This window comes from Eschrichtius robustus, chromosome 1, assembly GCF_028021215.1.
Source record: "Eschrichtius robustus isolate mEscRob2 chromosome 1, mEscRob2.pri, whole genome shotgun sequence".
Lineage (NCBI taxonomy): Eukaryota > Metazoa > Chordata > Mammalia > Artiodactyla > Eschrichtiidae > Eschrichtius > Eschrichtius robustus.
Genome location: NC_090824.1, coordinates 187,196,114 through 187,215,605, shown reverse-complemented (window position 1 = coordinate 187,215,605; position 19,492 = coordinate 187,196,114). Strand labels below are relative to the sequence as shown.

Sequence of the window (19,492 nt, the reverse complement as noted above, 5' to 3'; positions counted from 1 at the left end):
ACAGGAACTTGCGTGATATAAAGCACTCTTGAGAGGAGACTCTTCAGAGCATATTACCAGGCACAGTGAGTAATGTAGTTTAACTGCAAAGGATGCTTGAAATGGTAAAGGGAAATAAGTTTATAAAAGTGGGTTGCAGCCAAGTCATAGTTCTTGAATGTGAGATTAAGATGTTTAAGTCATATTTTGTAAGTAGTTCAGTGATATTTTAAAGTCTGTATCATAGAAATGTTTGACTATCATTATGCAAAAGGTCAAAGAGAGGAGAAGGACTAACTAGAAAGTTATTGCCATAGGTTAAGTAAGAGATAATGAAGCCCTGAATTAGGTAGCTAGCAGGGAAAGTAGAGACTGGAGGAGAGACTATGTGAACCTTCTTGAATCTTCAAGATTTATCAACTGATGGGCTATACAGCAAGGGTGGGGCTGGGAGACTAAAAATGACTAGTGGGTGGTTGGAAGAGGCAGATGCCATTAACAGAGATAACAAAGAGCACAGTTAGGACATGACAGTTTGGGAGAAAGGAAGATATATAATCAGTTTGAGACATGCCAAGTTTATGATGCCAGTGGAAGGAAACATTCAGCGATAACATAAATTTTTTTTTTTTTTTTTTTCTTTGGCTGCATTGGGTCTTAGTTGCAGCATGCGGCCTTTTTGTTGCTGCGCGCGGCCTCTTTGTTGTGGTGCACGGTCTCTTCGTTGTGGCACTCGGGCTCCTCTCTAGATGTGGCTCACAGGTTTCTCTCTAGTCGTGGCATGCGAGTTTTCTCTCTCTAGTTGTGGCACGCAGGCTCCAGAGTGTGTGGGCTCTGAAGTTTGTGGCATGCGGGCTCTCTCGTTGAGGCGCACAAGCTCAGTAGTTGTTGCATGCGGGCTTAGTTGCCCCACGGCATGTGGGATCTTAGTTTCCCGACCAGGGATTGAACCCAAGTCCCCTGCATTGTAAGGCGGATTCTTTACCACTGGATCACCAGGGAAGTCCGATAATATAGAATTTAAGAGATGAAAATTAGAGATATAACTATTAGAGACCTTGGTGTACATTTGATACCTAAATCCAGGGAAGCATGTAGAGGCAAAACGTCTAGGGGACATATGGAAAAATCAGAACCACCATAGGAATATTCCCAGGGTAAGGAGAACCAGAAGATTACGGTGGATTAAAATAGGAAGTGAGAGAGTGGAATGTTTCAGAGAGGTAAAACAAACGTGGCAGAACATCAGCATTTATGAAATCTAGGTTGTGAGAACATGAGTTTTTGTGCTTATACATGCTATTTCATATTGTTTTTCCCTTAGATCTTTGTTTTTCTTTGCTTCTATAATTGGCTGTTCTACTTCAAATCATTTTCTAGTTGTTATATCTTACAAGTGAATTCTAGATTCCTTCATAGCACTCAGAAATCACAGACTAACTGTGGTATCTACACATGTTATATAGACACAGATAAAGTGAATATTAGGTTATTAGACTTAAGAGTAAATGTAGATTAGCCCTCAATAAGGCTCCCTTGGCAGATTTCTAGCAGCATAAAAGACAGAGCTGATATGAATGAGCCCTGCCCTTCCAATATAAGATTAAGTATTACGAACAAAAAAAATAATCATAGCCTTGATTAAAGGAATAAAAGGGAAATCCAGTTTTGTTTTAATGCCAGCAACAGCTCAAAACCATAGTCAAAAGCAGGAAATGACACCACAGAATATTAGCCTTGGTGCCTGGGGTTTTAATACTCACTTGAAGCAAAAATTGTGCCTTTGGGTCCACAGGCAGCTGGAATTGAGCCCCCTGCATAAAGCCTAGTCTCAAAGGGCTACTGTTTTGTGAAAGAATGAGAAAAATTCAGTGGTCCAGAGCTATTAAAACCCTTAGGGCCCTGACAGAAGCCAATGCCAAAACTGTTCTCTACCACAAAACTTAGGGCTTTGTGAGCTCCTGTTAAGGAAGTATTTTTTAAAAAATCAAAAAACCTCAGTGAAGATGTGCTCACAATATAAACTGTGAGGATAGTCAACAGATGTAACAAAGAAGAAAACTGTCCTTCTAAGAACAGGAGATAAGAAACCTAATCTGAAAGATGCCATAAAACTAATCATTTTTAAATAAACAAAGAGATAAAAGAAGGAATAAAACCTTAATGAAAGAACATGACAGGATAAGAGAAGAAAAAGAACTATAAATGAAATGTTCATTGATTTTTTTTTTTCTTTAACGGTTGGATTAAACTGCTGAAATGAGAATTAGTGAATTGGAAGATGATCTGGTCAAATCACCCAGAATACAGACCCAAGAGATAAGGAAGGAAAATATAAGAATGCTTAGGAGACATGGGAGATAGAATGAGAAAGTACAGCAATATCTATCTAATGACAGTTTAGAAGAAGCGAATGGGAGATGCAATATTACCATAAAATAATGGTTGAGATTTTCCAGAATTGACAAGAAAGACAAGTCCTCATATTTAAGAAGTACACAGTATCCTGAACAGGATAAATAAAAACAATCCACATTTAAACAAACCATAGAGAAACTGTTCAACATTAAAGCAAACAGAAAATTTTAAACCAATTGTAGAGCAAAAACTAAAGAACACCAGTTATACTAACAATTACCTTCTCATCTGAAACAAAAGCTATCAGAAAAAGATAGAAAAATATCTTCAAATTGCTTAGAGAAAATAATTGTCAACTTAGCATTTTATACCTTGTTAAAGTATTAGTTGAGAATAAAATAAAGATATTTTCAGAAAAATTAAGACTTATCAATTTGCCATTCACAGACCCTTACTTTGAAGGCAAATAAAGGGTATACCTCAGCAAGAAGAAAATTGAATACAGAAGGAAGGAGAGGGCAGCAAGAAAAAGTTCTAACTCAAAAAAAAAAATAAACATGTTGATAAATCTTAAGCACTGACTGTAAAAGAAATTATTGTAATGATGATGACTAATTTGGAGGGGGTTAAAAACAGTATGACAGCAAAACTTAGAAGATGGGAGAAGGAAATCAGAAACATTTTAGCATCCTTAGCATCCTTGTATTGAGGGGGAGGAAGATAGAGATACTAATTAGACTTTGTCAATGATTATTTTTTAAATATAGGGGTAAAACTATAGTATGTACAATTTTCAAACCAATAGGTGGAGAAAAACACAGTAAGAAAAATAGAATATAGGAAAAGAGAGAATAAAAGATACATAAAAGAAGATACAAAAGCATAAGTTAAGATAAAGAATAAATCCAAATATTTCAGTAATCACAATACATGAAAGTAGTATTTTCAAATTGAAAAACTAATACAAAATGTGGCCACATGTTATTTATAAGAGAAACATCTAAAACACAGTGTCACTGAAAGATTATAAGTAAAGGGATAGAAAAAAATCAGAATTCTGACCCTTATAATCTTTAAGCATCTAACAACATAACCCAAATTTACATGGCAAAAAAATACACAAATACCACACCTTCAAGGACCAGATAACCTCTATCTTATATAGATATTCTAATATTTGTAGAGGAAAAACTCCCGAAGTTCTTTTATGAGGCTAATGTAAATCTTAATTTCAAAATTAAATATGTATTATGAAAAGGAAGAGATCATTGTTACATATGAACATAGATACAAAAATTTCCTAAAAATGTTACATATTGAGTTTTAAAATGTCATTTTCTAATACCTGAGGTTTGCTTTAAAAGTTTCTGCTCTGTTAAATGAGTATGATAGTAATACCAACTTTGAAACATGTAATATAGGCAATCCACCTGGGCTAGCCCAGCCTAGATCAGCCATCTCTGAGTGTCCCACAGACTCATGTGATAAATAAATGCCTGTTGTTTTATACACTGAGATTTTCAGTTGTTTGTTTTGTAATAACAAGCTAATACATCTGGCAAAGTTAAAATTTAGATGTTGCCAACTATGTGGAGGAAAAATGGGAAATTTCCATTGCTTTTAAAAAAATATTTATTTTATTTGCTTCTTGGCTGCGTTGGGTCTTAGTTGCGGCACATGGGATCTTCGCTGAGGCATTCGGGATCTTTTGTTGTGGCACGCGGTCTCTTCATTTCGGCGCTGGGGTTTCTCTCTAGTTGTGGCGTGCGGGTTTTCTCTCTCTAGTTGTGGTGCGCAGGCTCCAGGGCGCATGGGATCTGTAGTTTGCGGCATGCGGGTTCTCTAGTTGTTGGGCGCGAGCTCAGTAGTTGTGGCGCGTGGGCTTAGTTGCCATTGGCATGTGGGATCTTAGTTCCCTGACGGGGGATTGAACCCGTGTCCTCTGCGTTGGAAGGTGGATTCTTTACCACTGGACCACCAGGGAAGTCCCAAATTTCCATTGCTTTTGATGGGAAAGTGAATTAATACAATTACTTTGGAGAAAAGTTTGGTGATACCTAATTGCAAATTTGAAGATACCCATATCCTATTGTCAGGAATCGGTAAACATAGAAGTAGGTAAAGAGTCATTTAAAGGATATTCATTGGCGGGAGGAGCGGCAGCGGCCAGGCAGCCCAGCTTCGCGAAGGCTCTCGGCGCGGCCCGCAGCCCGCAGGCACCCAGCAGGCGCCAGCCCCGCCGCCACGATGCTCAAGAGAGTCAGCTCCAAGGAGGGGGCGGCGAAGGAGGAGCCCAGGAGGAGATCGGCGAGGTTGTCAGCTACACCGGTTCCTGCAAGAGTGGAAACGAAGCCAACAAAGGCGGCAGGAAAGGATAAATCTTCAGACAAAAAAGTGCAAATAAAAGGGAAAAGGGGAGCAAAGGGAAAACAGGCTGAAGTGGCTAACCAAGAGACTAAAGAAGACTTACCTGCAGAAAATGGAGAAACTGAAAACGTGGAGAGCACAGCCTCTGATGAAGCAGGAGAGAAAGAAGCCGAGTCTGATTAATACCACGCACCCGGTCCTATCAGTGGTCCCTGTCTCCCTTCTTGTACAATCCAGAGGAATATTTTTGTCAACTATTTTGTAAATGCAAGTTTTTTAGTAGTTCTAGAAACATTTTTAAAAAGGAGGGAATCCCACCTCATCCCATTTTTTAAGTGTAAATGCTTTTTTTTAAGAGGTGATATCATTTGCTGGTTGTTTATTTTTTGGTACAACCAGAAAATAGTGGGATATTGCATATGGGAGGCTTTGATTGTCTTGGGTGTCAGCTTAACATTCCACAGATGGGGGGGGGGTAGCTTTTATATCCTATAATACAAAGCATACTTAATGGCAGTTTGGAGTCAGTTGTGCATTTAATGTCTTAAACACTTTAAATTACTACTCTTCCCATGTTGTTTTGGTAGAATTGTTTCCTAAAGCAAACCACTCACCCCTTGATCTTGGCTCTCCTGGTCAGGATTTTGTGCGCCCTGTAACATCTTTGGTGGTGGTAGTCCAGTTCTTCTAGTAACTGTTAATGTGCTGTGAACGATTGACAATTTGAGTATGTAGTGTATATGATATTAAATTGCAAATTAGTGGGACTTACGATGTAACAGCATATCAATATTTGAAGATATTGGTACTTGATATCCTGTGAAGGAAAATTTGCCTCCAGATTTTAAGCTGGAAAGTCACTGGAATAACTGTTCAGAAAAGAATCACAACTACGTGATTTTTTAGATTTTTGGTACGTATGTTGAGAATTGTGTACAAATTGAAATGTCTGTGTACTGATCCTCAAAGCAACCAATAAAATCTCAATTATGAAAGAAAAAAAAAAGATATTCATTGCAGCATTCTAATAGTGAAAAATTGGAAATACCCTAAATGTCCCTCAACAAGGGGAATGAATAGATAAATGAATTACATATTATAGTCAAATAATGTATAGTGAATAGTGCCCTCCCAAAAAGGGCACTATTCATGTCTACCCAGAACTTCAGGATATGATCTTATTCAGGAATAGGGTCTTAGTTAATATGAGGTCATACTAGATTAAGACAGGCCCTGAATCCAATAACTGCTGTCCTTATAAAAGGTGAAGATACACAGAAACACACAGGAGAGATTGAAGTGGTACAGGTACAAGCCAAGGAACACAAAGATTACTGGCAACCACCAGAAGCTAGAGAGAGGTGTGGAACAGATTCTCCCACAGAACCTCCAAAAAGAACCAACCTTACCAACACCTTGACTTTGGACTTCTAGCCTCCTGAACTATGAGGGAATAAATGTTTAAGCCACCCAGTTTGTAGTGTAATGTTTTATGGCAGCCCTAGGAACTAATACTACATAGCAGTTTAAACGAATGAACTAGAACTATATGTATCAATATGGGTAAATCTTGAAAACTTAGTGTCAAATGGGAAAAAGTATATCCCATTACAATTTATGTAAACCCAAGGCAGATGGTGGGGGAGGGAGGAGACTGTGACCTCCAGTAAGCAAGTGATACTGACTGGACAAAGTGGCTTTGAGCTTCATTTTAAAGATGAATGAAGTACACTGAAAACTACAAATCACTGGTGAAAGAAACTAAAGAAAAATAAATGGAGAGGCATCTTGTGTTCATGGATTGGAAGACTTACTACTGTTAGACGTGAATACTACTCAATCTACAGGTTCAGTGCATCCCCATCAGAATGGAGTCTCAAGGGACTCCAAATAGCCAAAACAATCTTGAAAATAAGAACTAAATTGGAGGACTCATATTTCCTGATTTCAGAACTTACTACAAAACTATAGTAATCAAAACAGTGTGGGACTGCCATAAAGACAGACATATATATCAATGGAATAGAATCGAGTAAAAAAATATCCCTCGCATATATGTCAAATGATTTTCAACAGGAGTGCCAGAACTGTCCAATGGAGAAAGGACAGTCTTTTCCACAAATGGTGTTGGGAAAACTGGATATCCACATTGAAAAGAATGAAGTTGGACCCTTGTTTTACACCGTATAGAAAAACTAACTCAAAATGGATCAAAGACATAAATGCAAGAGCTAAAACTATGAAACTCTTAGAAGAAAACATGGGGAAAGCTTCATGATATTGAATTTGGCAAGATTTCTTGGATGTGACACCAAAAGCACAACAACAAAAGAAAATATAGATAAATTGGACTTCATCAAAATTAGAAACTTCTGTATATCAAAGGACACTATCAAGAGTGAAGATGGACCAGAATGGGAGAAAATATTTGCAAATCATATATCTGATAAGAGATTAATACACAGAATATATAAAGGACTCCTACAACTCAGCAACAACAAAAAACAGCCCAATTCAAAGATGGGCAGAGGAGATATACTGATGGCCAATAAGCATGTGAAACGATGCTCAACATCATTAATCATTAGTGAAATGCAAATCAAAATCACAGTGAGATACCACTCACACCCTGTAAGCATGGCCACGTGAAAAAGAGGGGAAAAGGAAAATAACAAATGTTGGCAAGGATATGGAGAAAATGAAATCCTCATAAATTACTGTAACGTATGTAAAATGGTTCAGCTGCTGTGCAAAACAGGTTGGTGGGTCCTCAATAAGTTAAGCATAGAGTTACCGTATGATCCAGCCCTTCCATTCATAGGTATATACTCAAGGGAATTGAAAACAAGAACTCAAACAAAACACATGCACGTGCATGTTCATAGCAACACCATTCACAATAGCCAAAAGGTGGAAACAGCCCAAATGTCCATCAATTAATGGATAAACAAATGTGGTCTAAACGTACAATGGAATATTACTCAGCCATAAAAAGGACTGACACATGTCACAACATGGATGAACACTGAAACATTATAAGTAAATAAGCCAGAAACTAAAGGTCACATATTGTATGATTCCATTTATATAAAATATCCAAAGTAAGCAAATCCATAGAGACATAACGTATGTTATGTATATTTTACCACAATAAAAACCATGAGTAAGGGCAGGTTTGTGACAGTCCTGGGAGCTGGGTGGGAAGCGGAAGCCGGAGGGGAGCAGCATGGTGGCCCAGGCTGGTAGGAAGCAGACAGCAGACTTCCCTCACCCCCACCTCCCTCTGGAGGGCTATTTGGAAATTCAGTAACCCACGGCTAACATTTATTAAATATTATTGGCCTTAATATATGTCCTTAACTTACAGCCTCACTTCAAATGATGGTAACTTTATCTAATTTACCATCGTGTGGTGCCAGATCTTTCCTGAAAGATTTGAATAATCTCTTACTCAGGTAGTGTTACGGACCTATAATGTTTGTGGAACTGGAACACTTCGCTGCACTGAGCAGTGAGAACACAGCCTCCGAAGCCCTCATCCAGCTGTTGCTCCTCCCATTCTCTTCTCCCCTAGCCTAGTTTTTGGTGTAGGGCTGTACCAACGGCTCTTAGTATTACTGTCTTTTGAACGGAAGCTTGACTCTTCCCTCCCTTAGCGAAGTGAGTCTAGTCTGCTTGGTTACGTGCAAGAACTGTTCAGTGCCAAATTCCAGCCACTGTCAAAATGGCCGGAATCTTTATTTCCGTCATTCACTCAGCTAGTCAGTCAGCCATTCATTCAACATAATTATTATAAGCCTGCTATGTGTCAGGCACAGTGATATGTATGCTCAGATAACCAAGGAGTTTTCCATACCTTTTCATTTGTTGGTACACATGAAGGAATAACAGAGTACTTGATGTATTATTATTGTTCAAACTAAAAAAACTATTGACTGGTATTGTTTATATGTAAGTGGAAAGCATATCAGAAGCCATAAATTTTTAAGACTGAATAAGGAATGAAGAAAATATGACAGTTGAATAGCTTTCTCTGGAGAGTAAGGAAAATATACATCAGTGAGAGAAAAATCACAACTGTTAAGAAAAAATGGGAAAAGAATCTAAAAAGAATATATATGTACATACACGCATATATATGTATGTGTATATATATATATAACTGAATCACTGTGCTGTGTACCTGAAACTAACACAACATTGTAAATCAATGATACTTCAATAAAAAATTCTAATTAAAACTACCCCATCTAAAAGTGCAATTAAATATATGGTGGCACACATATGGGTATGAAGGTATCATTTTATGACTTGATTCTGGTGTGAGATTGGTTTTTATACTTTTCACATCCATTTCCCTTATCCTGGGAACCATCTTACAGACATATACCACTGGTCATAAGGAAATCTGGATAAAACACAAAATTTAAAGCCTTCACAAAGAAGCAGCTCTTCAGTGCACACTTCATCTAAGTTTTTATTTTCACTTAAAAAGCTTCTAATAGGTTTGTTTGTGGTTTTCTAGATGTCAGTTCAAGTCTCCTTGAATTTGAGAGATGAGTAAAGACCTAAATAACACATATTTTTAAAAATTATTATGATTTTATAAACTATTCCTCTTTATTATATTTTTCCTAGCTGTATTCTTGTCTGTATCCCTTTTCTGCAAATTACGTAGGCCTTCCCTTGTTAGTGGTTAATACTTGAGACTATCATATGGTATTCTTTCAGTCAATTTAACAAGTGTTTTCTGAGTACTTAGTATGTGTCTAGTGTCAACCAAAAAATAATGCAGGAGGCTGCAAATAAGAAACGTGTTTATTTGGGGTCTTAAGGATCACAAATCAAGAGACACAGATTCTGGTAACTCTGAAAGAATGTTCCGAGGAAGAGAAAGAGTCAGGGGCTTATTAAAACAAAAAGCCAGAGGCTGTTAAAAGTTGCCTGGTGAGAATTATGATTGACTCTGACCTGAGTCAGACAGTATTTGTCCTTAAGGGATCACAAGTTTGTTCTTATTTATTTTTTTATTTTATTTTATTTTTTTGGCTGCGTTGGGTCTTCATTGCTGCGCCCGGGCTTTCTCTAGTTGCGGCGAGCGGGGGCTACTCTTGCTTGTGGTGCATGGGCTTGTCATTGCAGTGGCTTCTCTTGTTGCGGAGCATGGGCTCTAGGAGTGCAAGCTTCAGTAGTTGTGGCACGAGGGCTCAGTAGTTGTGGTGCACGGGCTTAGTTGCTCCGCAGCATGTGGGATCTTCCCGGACCAGGGATCGAACCCATGTCCCCTGCATTGACAGGCAGATTCTTAACCACTGCACCACCAGGGAAGTCCCGAGATCACAAGTTGTTTTAGGGTAGGGGTCCGATAAGTATCTTGAGTTTCTGGCAGGTGTTCTGGATGACTTCATCAGGTCCAAAGGTCAGATTCCATCCAGGCTGAGACTTGCATAAGTCATACTTCCTTAATGGCCTCCCAGCTCCATTTAAGAGAGCTATCTGAGCAATAATGACTCTATTTTTATTTTCCTTTCACACTAGGACTTTGCTATCAGATGACATAAAACTGGAAAGGAAATTATGACATTTATACTAATTTACAGAATTTGCAAGTATTGTCCTGACTGTGATGCTGTCTAAAATTATGATCCTACCTTAATTTTGTAGAAATATTTAAAAGGTATCCCACTTTCAACAGTTTGGCTAAATATGTTTTTATGATATTGCATGATACAATAATATATGCTCACTGTCAGTGATAACACTTTTATTTGTAATTTTAAAAACTCAGAATGGATTACTGGGCTAAAATTGGGAAACCTGAGATCTTATCCCGACTCCATCACTGATTGCCCAGTGAACCTGAAGAAGCTTTTTCAGCTTCTGTAGGCTTCAGTTTCTTCTATCTTAAAAAGAGGGTGTTGGGCTAGGTTGTCTCTGTGACCCCTTGTAATTCTAAAATATTATTAAATATCACAGCCTATAGATAAACCATTGAAATGGGGCTGTTTTAAGGGAATATAACTACTAAAAGTGTTACCCTTTAAGAAAGCTAGTTAGATTCCAGTGTACATACATGATTCCAGTTACTAAACTAAGAATCAGGTGTCATTCTGTTGAATAATATGACCTTCGACAAATACTGGATGCATTATAGTTGAACAACATGGAAAGAGTACTACAAATTTCCAGCTTCCCCCGTACTATTTACCAATACATCCTTTTATCATACGTCCTGATTTTTTTTAAATCCCTTTGGTTTCTTTTGTTTCAGTTATTTTTTCTCAAATAGGATAATGCAGAAAAATTTCTGCCTGTAGACAGAAGAGTTGGTCCTTGAGGTCACATTTAATGTTAATAGCTATAAATCTATAAATTAAAATGTCCCTTAAGACATGAAAATGTCTCTGGTGGAATTCTAACTTTACTAAGCAAGAGATCTACATTTTGAGTATCACTAATCCTAGAGAAATATGTAATTATTGTCATTTTCCACTCATGTATGCGTTATCCACTTCTAATAATACATATAGAATTTACTGTCCTACCTCCAAAGGGGCCTGGTATGCTTCCCATCTATTTTTCCTTTGGGTTTTTCAACTTTTTCCCAAAATACTCACTCAGTAATTATTCACTGACTTTATAATGTGCTCCAGGCATTGAGAATATATGCATGAAAGGCATAGTCCCTAAGCGTTAGGAGATTATAATCCATACAAAGCAACAGTTATATAAAGAGGCCATCACAATATAATGCAATAATTTTTATAAAAGTATATATAGTTATGGAGGAAGCATAGCAGAGGGAGTACTTCAGTATCTTGGGAGTTAGAAAGGCTTCACAGAGGAAACTTATTCTTAATGTAGGAGTAGTTATTAGACAGAAAATGCAGAGAATAGTGTTTTCTAGGCATAGGGAAAATATTCAAAAAGGCACAGTGATATGAAACATCCTCCATGTTCAGCCAGTAGTTTCAGATGTCTGAAGCATTAGGATAGGAGGCAGAGATTAAGATGAAATAAAAGTGGAGAGGTAGGCAGGGGCCAGATACCCAGTCTTTAAAGGCCTTGCATAGGAACTTGGATTTCTTCCTAAAGGAAATGAGAAAAATTGGTGGATTTTTAATAGTGGATCAAATCTGGGATGTCAAGGAGCTTACTGCCTATGTTGTCTTCCAGGAGTTTTATGGTTTCAGGTCTTATACATTCAAGTCTTTAATCTGTTTTGGGTTAAGTTTTATGTATGGTGTAAGATAGTGGTCCAGTTTTCTCAGCACCATTTATTGAAGAGACTGTCCTTTCCCCGTTGTATATCCTTGGCTCCTTTGTCATAAATCAATTGACCGTATATGAATGAGTTTATTTCTGGGATCTCTGTTCTCTTCCATTGATCATATATATCTGACTTTATGCCAATACCATACTGTTTGGCGGGGGGGGGGGGGGTGTCCATTTATTTTTTATTTTTCATACAATTTTTCATTCATTTTTTCCATTTACGGTTACTACACAATATTGGCTGGGTTCCCCATGTTGTGCAGTACATCCTCGAGCCTGTCTTGCCCCCAGTAGTTTGTGCCTCCCTCTCCCCCACCCTTTTATTGCCGTCCGCCCGCCCCCCCCCACTGGTAACCACTAGTTTGTTCTCCATATCTGCAAGTCTGCTGCTTTTTTGTTTTATTCACTAGTTTGGTGTGTTTTTTAGATTCCACATATAAGTGATATCATATAGTATTTGTCTTTGTCTGACTTAGTTCATTTAGCATAATATCCTTCAAATCCATCCATGTTGCTGCAAATGGCAAAATTTCATCCTTTTTTTATGGCTGAGTAGTATTTCATGGTATAGATATACCACATCTTTATTCATCTGTTGACGGGCACTTAAGTTTGTTTCCATATCTTGGCAATTGTAAATAATACTGCTCTGAACGTTGAGGTGCATGTAGCTTTCGAATTAGTGTTTTTGTTTTTTTCAGGTGTGTACCCAGAAGTGGAATTGCTGGGTCATATGGTAGTTCTATTTTTAGTTTTTTGAAAAACCCCCATACTGCTTTCCACAGTGGCTGCATCAGTTTACATTCCCACCAGCACTGTATGCGGGTTCCCTTTTCTCCACATACTCACCAACATTTGTTATTTGTGTTCTTTTTGACGATAGCCATTCTGACAGGTGTTAGGTGATATCTCATTGTGGTTTTCATTTGCATTTCCCTGATGACTAGTGATGCTGATCATCTTTTCATATGCCTCTTGGCCTGCATATGAAAAATCTGCATTGCCTCTGGAAAAATGTCTGTTCAGTTCTTCTGCCCCATTTTTTAATCGGGTTGTTTTTTTGATGTTGAGTTTTATGAGCTATTTATATGTATTGGATATTAATCTCTTATCAGTAATATCATCTGCAAATAGTTTCTCCCATTCAGTAGGTTGTCTCATACTATACTGTTTTGATTACTGTAGGTGTGTAATATAATTTGAAATCAGGGAGCATGATGCCTCCAGTTTTGTACTTCTTTCTCAAGATTGCTTTGGCTATTGGGGGTCCTTTGTGCTTCCATTCTAATTTTAGGATTGTTTTTTTATTTCTGTGAAAAATGCCATTGGACTGTATTGAATCTGTACATTGCTTTGGGTAGTATGGACATTTTAACATATTCTTCCAATCCACGAGCACAGACTGTCTTTCCATTTATTTGCGTCTTCTTGAATTTCTTTCATTAATGTCTTACGGTTTTCAGTATACAGATCTTTCACCTCCTTGGTTAAATTTATTCCTAGGTATTTTATTTTTTTGTAAATGGGATTGTTTTCTTAATTTCTTTTTCTGAGAGTTCATTACTAGTGTATAAAAACACAACAGATTGTTGTAATTGATTTTGTTTCCTGAAACTTTACTGAATTTACTAGTGCTAACAGTCTTTTGGTGGAGTCTTTAGGGTTTTCTGTATATCATATATCATCTGCAAAAAGTGACAGTTTTACATGTTTGCATGCATTTTCCAGTTTGCATGCATTTTATTTCTTGTCTACTTGCTTTGGCTAGGACTTTCCATACTATGTTGAATAAAAGTGGTAAGACTTGGCATCCCTGTCTTGTTCTTGATCTTAAAGGAAAAGCTTTCAGCTTTCCACCATTGAGTATAATGTTAGCTATGGGCTTGTCATATGTGGCCTTTATTATGTTGAAGTACATTCCCTCTGTACCCACTTCCTTGAGAGTTTCTATCATAAATGGACATTTATGGATTCTGTCAAATTCTTTTTCTGCATCTACTGAGATGATTATATGATTTTTATCCTTCATTCTGTTAATGTTAACAAACCAATGTTGTTAATGTTGGTGTATCACATTGATTTGCACATGTTGAACCATTGTTGCATCCCTGGAATAAATTCCACTTGATCGTGGTGTATGATACTTTTACTGTATTAATGAATTTGGTTTGCTAATATTTTCTTGAGGATTTTAAAATGCATCTGTGTTCATCTGGGATATTGGCCTGTAATTTTCGCTTCTTATGGCTTCCTTGTCTGGTTTTGGTATCAGGGTAATGCTGGCCTTTTAAAATGAGCTTGAAAGTGTTCTCTATTTTTTGGAGGAGTTAGAGAAGGATTGGTATTACAGTTGACCCTTGAACAACATGGGGATTAGGGGCGCCAACCCTTCACACAGTGAAAAATTTGCATGTAACTTTATAGTCAGGCCTCCGTATCCCCAGTTCCACATCTGTGGATTCAACCAACTGTGTTTCATGTAGTACTGTAGTACATATTTATTGAAAAAAATCTGCATGTAAGTGGACTCATGCAGTTCAAACCCATGTTGTACAAGGGTCAACTATAATTCTTTATATTATAGTTTTGGAGGACATGCATTAGCCCATCAATATACTGACTACAAGAGACTGACTTCAGATATAAGGACACACACAAACTGAAAGTGAAGGGATGGGAAAAGATACTCTATACAAATGGAAACCGAAAGAAAGCTGGGGTAACTATACTTATATCAGACAAAGTAAACTTTAAAACAAAGCTTATCATAAGAGACAGAGAAAGGGTATTACATAATGATAAGGGGGTCAGTCCAACAAGAGGATATAATTTTAATTATGTCAGTGGTAAATCAATACTTTTTTTTTCTTAAAGATTTAATTTTATTTTATTTTTGGCTGCATTGGGTCTTCGTTGCTGCTCACAGGCTTTCTCTAGTTGCGGTGAGTGGGGGCTACTCTTTGCTGTGATGCGCAGGCTTCTCTTTGCGGTGGCTTCTCTTGTTATGGAGCATGGGCTCTAGGCGCGCGGGCTCTGTAGTTGTGGCTCGCAGGCTCTAGAGCGCAGGCTCAGTAGTTGTGGCGCACGGGCTTAGTTGCTCCGTGGCATGTGGGATCCTCCCAGACCAGGGATTGAACCCGTGTTCCCTGCATTGGCAGGCAGATTCTTAACCACTGTGCCACCAGGGAAGTCCCCAATACATTTTTTAAGCTTGAATTTCAAAGCGTGACTGACAAGCTGGTGGGCTAATGCATGTCCTCCAAAACTAAAAAAAACTAATTTGTACTGCTTTTTCATGAGGTCTTAAATCAAAGCCAGTGTCATGTTCTAAAATTTTTCTATTAACATCATGTTAGTCTTAAATATGATATAACTTTATCCTAAGTAGTCTAATAGTATATATATCTAACTTTGATTTTCTACGCTTTACTATTCATTTTTCTCAAAGCGATAAAGTTTTAGGCAGTAAATAGTAATGTAATTCTTTATAAAGCTTTTCCTACTTTTCAACATTTAAAAAAAACAATAGAAAACAAGTAATAATGATGGCACAAAGATTTTCTAACATAAATTTACCAATGCTCATTTTCGAAGAGTCTTTCTTTTGAATAATATAGTAAATGCACACTCACACATATCTTTTATATAATCTTAGTAAATAATATAGTAAATGTTGGGTCTTAATCATTTATAATTTTATCCAGAATACTTTTTTTTTCTTTAAGAACTTTGAATCTTTGGCTTCTTGTATTGACTTTCTAGGTGGCCTTAAGAAAATTATTACATCTTTTTGCCAATTCCCTAACCTTATAGGTGATGATAGTGTTATTATTTCAGGAAGAGTAAGACAGGATATATAAGTTTTGTAGAGCATTAGAAAGGTGTAGCTAAAAAAGACAACAAAGACCCCAGGTCCTGATTTAGGCCCTTTTGCAGACTATATAGCATTATTCCACAAGCAGGGATAAAGATTTAAATAGATGGAATATTTATTTGTAATTTAAAATAATTTTAATTTCCCCCCCCCAAAAAAAAAAAAAGTTGTGATGTGCTACATCTTTAAAAAAATTAGCACAACACTACAATTTCCTTATCTTATAATGGAAATTATATGGCATCCAATAGATAAATAGATCAATGTAACATTAAAAGAGCCCTGAAATAGACACATACATACAGTCAATTGATTTTTTTTTAAGAATTTAAAATGTTTATATTTGCCTTTAGTGATTACATTCCTTTTCTTCTTGACTTCTCTTTGTTTCTCTTCTTTGTCTTTTTTTGTTTCAATTTTTATTAGAGTATGGTTGCTTTACACTGTTGTGTTTGCCTGCACTGCACAACATAATGAATCAGCCATACACATACAGATATCCCCTCCCTTTTGGACTGCCCTCCCATTTAGGTCACCCCAGTGCATTAGGTAGATTTCCCTGTGCTATACAGTATGTTCCCATCAGTTGTCTATTTTATACATAGTATCAATAGTGTATAGTGTCAATCCCAGTCTCCCAACCCCTCCCACCCCTTTCCCCCTTGGTATCCATACATTTGTTCTCTACAGTCTGTCAATTGATTTTTGACAGTGATATCAAGGCAATTCAGAAGGGGAAAGAATGTAGTCTTTTCAACAAATGGTACTGGAGCAACTGTGAAATAGGAAATGAACCTTGACCCCTACCTTACCCTTGAGATTGGTAAAGCCTTTAGAGACAGGACACTCAAGTCACTAACCATAAAAGAAAACATTGATAAATTGGACTCCATGAAAATTAAAAACTCTGTCATTCAAGAGGTACCATTAAGAAAATGAAAAGGTACATACTGTCAACAACTGTGAAGGGTCTACAATTTCACACTATTTGTAGACTAACAAGTTAGCCTGCCACAGTTTCATGAATGGTGATAGAAGAATAAGACTCCTGGTCAGAAATAAAGGACAGTTTCTTACTCACAGCAACGGCAGTAGCCAGAATATCAGCACTTTTAAGCCAGTTCCCCAAGCCTCTGGTATAGCAGGATGCTTTAGCAAGCTTCCACCCTGGCCCACAGGAGAAACCTGTGGCAGTTGGGTCACCAGTAACAACCCTGGCCAGAAAGTTGAGGCTGATCTGAGTGTCTTCCACCACCACGGTAGGTAGTGTAATTGGTCAATTCAAATAATCAGGAACAAATTTCGTACCACCTTTTAAAATTAGATGATTCCCATTGTAGGGATACCTTCCTCAATGAGCACATGAACTACAAGTCAGTTGTCCCTCGTTTCGGAGGGATCTTCTCAGTCGTCTGAGGGCTACATAACCTGCTGGTGGTGTTTCCTTAAACACTTGAACGTCTCTTCTGACTACTCCCAGGGTGCAAGTCATTGTATTTTCAGGAATAAAGGAAAAAAAGATGGCTTACTTCTGCACCAAAGTGTAGTCCTGAGGTGCATGCACATGATGACCCTGTAAAGAAAGTTTATTTACAATTATTAGGGCAGTGGTAGTACATCACATATGAGACTTTTATGAGTCAGGGGGAGGAACAAGTTGACCCTGCTTCCTACGCTCCTCTCAGCTGGGCCAGTTCACTTTTAATAACGGAGTCTAGTCCTTGTTTTGTTGAGCAACTACCTGAAGTCCTCAGCCCAACCTGTCATGTTGGTCAGTGCCGCCAGCCGAGTCACATTTTTCTTCCCCACAGAATGATTGAGTGATAGCCATGGGGATGAGGATAGAGATGACACTCAAAGGTGCTGATGGATGTTTAGCATGGAATATATAGGATCTGGGCCATCTGCTGTTTTTAATGGCATTGTCAGAAATATTTAAGGCAATAATGATCAAATTGTGGTACAGCCAGCTAAATTTAAGGCACTTGGAACAGTTTGAGAGAGTAGCACCAGGGTGTTTTCCTTCATGAGGAAGGTTCCAGGGCCTATTCTGAAAGACAAAATTATTAACAGTCCTCCCTTCCCCATATCTCTCAGGATCTAAGCTGTTCCCTTTCCAGATTTTGAGATTGTTGTTGCTGTCCCAAAGACAGCAAGGCAGAAGCTGCAGTGTCTTTTATAAACTATCCTTGGAAGTCACACACTGCCATTTCTACAATATCTTGTTAGTTACACAGGTCAGCTCTAGGCACTGTGGAAGGGGACTGAACAAGGAGGTAGAAATCACTGAGGACCATCTTGGAGGCTTGTAACCACAGTGGTTACATAAGCTATTAGCATCGTAGTTAGCTAGATAAAGAGTATATGGGAATTAGGTAAGTCTTCAACTGTTTCAAAATAAAAGTTGAAGAATTTTAAATGAAAATGTAAGTTACAGACTGGAAGAAAATATTCACAAAACATATATCTGACAAAGATCTTGTGTCCACAAAATATAAAGAATTCTTATAACTGACTGATAAAAAGACAACCCAGTTAACAAATGAACACATACTTCACAAAAGTAGCTATTCAGTTGGTCATTAAACACATGTAAAGATACTCAAGATCATTTGTTCTCTGGGAAATGCAAATTATTACCACAATAAGATACATTTCATTCCCACCAGAACAGTCAAAATAACTGGAGACTTACCTGGAGGTCCAGTGGTTAAGACTCTGTCCTTCCAATGCAGGGGGCACCGGTTCGATCCCTGGTCGGGGAACCTAAGATCCCACATGCTGCATGGCATGGCCCAAAAATTAAATTAAATTAATAAATAAATTCCTGATTATTCTTTTAAAATAAATAAGTAAATAAAATAACTGGTAATATCAAGTGTGGGTGAGGATCTGGAGCAACAAGAACCCTCATTTATTGCTGGTTAGAGTATAAAACAATACTTGGGAAAAATACTTACCTAGTTTCTTATAAAGTGACATGTATACTTTCTCTATGACCCAGCAATTCCACCAGTAGGTATTTATCCAAGAGAAATTAAGACACATGACCACTAAGAGAGTTATACACAAATATCCATAGCATCTGTATTCATAATACATAATAACCCAGAGCCGGCAGCTACCCAAATGTTTATCAGTAGGAGAATGGATAAACAAATTGTGAGACAAATCTTGTTTTCTGATATGTGTTGTGAATATTTGCTCCTGGTTTGTGGCTTTCTTTTTCATTTTTTAAGCAGTTTCTTTAAAAGACCAAAAGTTTAATTTTAACAGTCCAAATATTTATGGTTTTAACATTTTAAAGTGATTAGTTGTATACAACTGGTATCCTAACTCAGAGAGAAGGTTGCCAAAACCTCTACAGTGAAGGAGTCTCTGGGGGGCACTAACAGGAGTGTCTGTTATTTTGCGATTGGGACAGATTCTAGAGCCCTTTGTTAGAGGGGGCCCCATTCAAAGTGAGCTAATTTGCAAGTAACAGCATAAATGGGCTTAAGTACAAGTTGTAAATGAGAAATATGTTTCCTTCAGAACACAAAAAAAAGCCTAAAAGAAGTTGTGGGTGCTGAGAGTCAACAGCTGTTTCTTGACAGTGTCACAGAGAGTGCAGCCTTCAGTTTCCCAAATAATTTTCAG

General features: G+C 37.6%; 1 protein-coding gene and 1 pseudogene across 2 annotated transcripts in view; both read left to right on the top strand.

The window, feature by feature from the left end:
* Nucleotides 1-19,492, top strand: part of DNAJC1 (DnaJ heat shock protein family (Hsp40) member C1) — a 196,592-nt gene that overhangs the window by 139,515 nt on the left and 37,585 nt on the right. The gene's annotated exons all lie outside the window — the stretch shown is intronic.
* LOC137761716 (non-histone chromosomal protein HMG-14 pseudogene) lies at nucleotides 4,585-4,887 on the top strand (annotated as a pseudogene).